The 3,699-nt window shown below is 32.8% G+C and overlaps 1 long non-coding RNA gene across 1 annotated transcript; it reads left to right on the plus strand.

The window, feature by feature from the left end:
• Positions 1-236: 236 nt before the first annotated feature.
• On the plus strand, positions 237-2,921 carry LOC140008065 (uncharacterized). Its single transcript, XR_011815479.1, has 3 exons — positions 237-352; positions 711-827; positions 2,866-2,921. It is a non-coding gene; the product is annotated as an uncharacterized lncRNA (long non-coding RNA).
• Positions 2,922-3,699: the final 778 nt, after the last annotated feature.

Genomic DNA, 3,699 nt, shown 5'->3' on the forward strand with positions numbered 1-3,699 from the left:
CTTTAAGAAAACATTCTCATATGCTAGTTTTGAACAGCAACCAAAGAAATTTGTAAATCCCAAGATACTTTTGCTGAATATAGAATTGGAACTGAAATCAAAGAAAGAGAATGCAGAAATAAGGTAGGATATTTTCTGTACTTTTATCCATAGAAGCAATTATTTTCATATTTCGTGTTAAAAATGCATATGTTACTCAGCAAATGTTGTTGATAGGCTTTTAGATCCATCGCAATATCAGTCAATCGTTGATGCAGAATGGAATATCATTTATGACAAGTTAGATAAATGTGTGAAAAGTGGGGCTAAAATCATGTTATCTCGGCTGGCTATTGGTGACCTAGCAACACAGGTAATGCTTGCTCAATTGTTTAATGATTAATGGCAAACAAATTTATGGGTTTCTTTAGTGCTACATGGGCTTGTCCCCATGTGCAAAGCTGCTGCTGTTTTAAATTGGGGTTTGCTTTATGTATAGAACTTTAAATTTCCTATTGAACTTCTATAGAAAATTAAATTTATTAATTAGATTTGAAGTATGGCATTTCTTCCCTGCACAGCGTGAGAAATAGGACTATACTTTATTGAATATATTTTATCTCAAGCTGTACTTCAGTTTTGTTTATGCATAGGACTGTTTTCTGCATTTTGCAGAACAACTTATGTTTAGTATCATTATGAGCTCTATTGATCCTGTTGGCTTTCATCAGTATTTTGCAGATCGGGGTGTATTCTGTGCTGGTCGTGTTACTGAGGAGGATCTGCATCGGGTGGCTGCTGCAACCGGTGGAACTATACAGACCACAGTGAATAATGTTATTGATGAGGTACAATTCTGTTGTTCTGTTTTGGACATAATTTACGCTCTTCATTTATTTTCAGAACTAGTGAAATATGCTATATTTATTGCTTTATTCTTATTCAGAAAATTCAGAAAATTGTAGGTTTTAAATCCATCTGTTGTATCTCTTGATCGCACAAAAAAGTTGCAGGGGAAGGGTTTGGTTGCTGCCAATCCTATTGCTATGTTGCTATGCCAAGATTGGCTAACGGTTAGTTGAGGAGCTAAAGAAATGGGGAGGCAGAATGTGGGTGGAGTAACAGACTAAAAGCTGGTAGTAGTGTTACTTTGAAGGCTATGATTAATGTATGAATCTTAAACCTGGACCTAACAACTGGTATACCAAATGTTTTGGTTTGTCGAGGTAGAAAGATTGAATGTCCCTAGTAATGGTGGTTAACTACCCGATACTTTCTCTATCAAAATCTGTTTTTCATTTTTTAAATATCTTTTTATTTTTTTGAGCTACATTGCTCTATCAATGTGTGTGTGTGAAACTGCTAGAGAGAGCTTGCTGAAGCTGAGACAGAACAAAAACATTTGAATAATTTAGATGACTAATTAAAAAGTGGCTCCTACATTCTTTGAAATAAAACATCCATTTACAGCACGAATTTTGGTCATAAGTTTGTTCAGTAAGATTTTGTAATATTTTTTGTCCTGTAACTTGCTGAGATAGGTTGTTTAAATACCATGAATCTATGAAGATGGCACTTAAAATGTTTTATCTGGTTGTCTTATCCAGGGTGTGAATAATGAGGAAGAAGAATTTGGGCTGATTTTCATTTTGAGTTTGAATGAGAAACTTTGTTTTCATATTTTGTCTAAGTTACTTTTAAGTATCCAAAAATGAGTGTGAGAATTACATACTTGTTATCATGCCTCTTCAGTATAATCCAAAGTTCTTTGTTTTGTCAAGTATGTTAGCAAACAGAATTTTTTTTCCAGATTCAATATTAAATGTGTGTCTCAAAGAAAAGTTACTAAGATATTCCTATCAATTGACTTTCTTCTTGATTAATGTGCATGTTAGATTGAGCAGGCTACTGATCTAATGCAATAAAAAAACTAGCCTTCAAATCAGTGAATCTAAAATAACCAATATTTTTAACTTTAAACTTTCATTTACTTTGGTGCAAGTCTGTCAATTCTGTCTTTTTTCTATTAATAATGGTTCATTTGTGATTTGTTGTTCTGGAATTAGATAGCTTCAAATATTTTGCAAGAGTTGATCAATATTCATAATGATGCAAAAGTCATATAAGCAATCCAAGATTAGCTCGGAGATGATAAGGTTATCTTTATTTAGTGAACAGTAGTAAAATCCATTTGTTTATTTTTTCCCCTTAATTTCCAATACTTTAAAACATCCTGGTAAAAATCAGATGTATTGGTCAGTTCCAGAGAATTACTGATAATTATTGAGGATCAATAAACAACAAGTGGTAACAGTACTATGCTAAGCCATCCTTGGTAGAGACAGAGAAATGTTTATAACTTTGTATCAATCGCAGAGGCAAAGAAATGTTTATGACTTTGTATGAATCAAAATTTCATATTTGGCTAAACCTTAGTAGCAGTTTTAGGTTTGGCCTTTGAATTACTAGATAAATTGAAAAGCAGTTCTGAAGGTTAACCTTTGATTACAATCATATTGTTTTTGGTTTCTATCTTGTTGCTAGCACTGAAGCTTCCATCAATTTTGATGTTTGAGAGGGTGCTATGGTCAGCAATGTTGGGTTTGTTCTCTTTGATATTTACGTGAAAAAAGTTTGCAAAACTTTAGGAAGTTAATGAATTTATATGGTTGGATTAGTACAATCACATTTTTATATCTATACCTAGTTGTTAGTCGGAAGTTCTAAGTGCTTTATCTCTTATTTAGTCACTATCTAGATGATACTTAAAAGAAATGATTTAGCTTATTTTCTTGCAAATTCTTAAGTTCTCTTTCTTGTATCAAGTTTTTCTTATCACCCACTAATAATTGAAGTACTTTACTACAGATATGTTGCTCATTATAGACTTTTGGAAGATCAGCAGCAAGAGTTGTTAATTGACTCAAGAACTATAGAGAAAATCTTATGCTCAAGAAATGCTTCGACAACACATTTTTTTGGGGATTTGGATTTGTTTTGTAAAACTGTCTTGACTTATGTGTGAAATTTAGGCGAAATACCACTTATCAAACTATTTGTATGGTGTTATTGAACTTGATTATGATCTTCGAATGCTTAAAATGGTATTTTAGCATTTTGTCGCGCCCCATTTTTTGATAAATAAATAAATAAATGGTTTTAAAAATGTATTTTGTGATTGGAAAATGAATCATGATTTAAAAGAAAAATGGGTCTAAATGGGGTTTTGAGAATGCGACGATTTGACCCAAAATTATAGTTTAAAAAGGGTTTTTAAAACTAAATACGGAGTCGCCACTTGGTAATGAGTTAAGGTGTACCAAGTCACCTAAAAAATGTATTTTTAAAGAAAAATAGGAAAAAGTAGTGAGAAACCCTTTTTAAACGACTCCTAGTCCACGTAAACCAATGAAAAAGGTTCGGGAGTCACATTTGACGAAGGGGAAGGCAAGGATAAAAATCCAAGGCACCCCTTCGACCTAGCCAAGGCTAGTTGCATGATTTAATCAAAGATTTTCTTGTTTTAACCAAAGAATTTATTACATTTGGATGCACTACATGAATGCAAAAGAAAGGAAAAATGCAAACCTAAATTCTAAAATGTCTCTTGTAAGGTTTTTGGTTCCAACCACATGAATTGTGGCGGCCAATAAAGGAAAACCTTATAGAGGTCGATTAATGCAAATGATGGCAAGTGTGCAAGTGTATAAAAAGGTGCAC

This window comes from Coffea arabica, chromosome 6c (genome assembly GCF_036785885.1).
Source record: "Coffea arabica cultivar ET-39 chromosome 6c, Coffea Arabica ET-39 HiFi, whole genome shotgun sequence".
Classification (NCBI taxonomy): domain Eukaryota; kingdom Viridiplantae; phylum Streptophyta; class Magnoliopsida; order Gentianales; family Rubiaceae; genus Coffea; species Coffea arabica.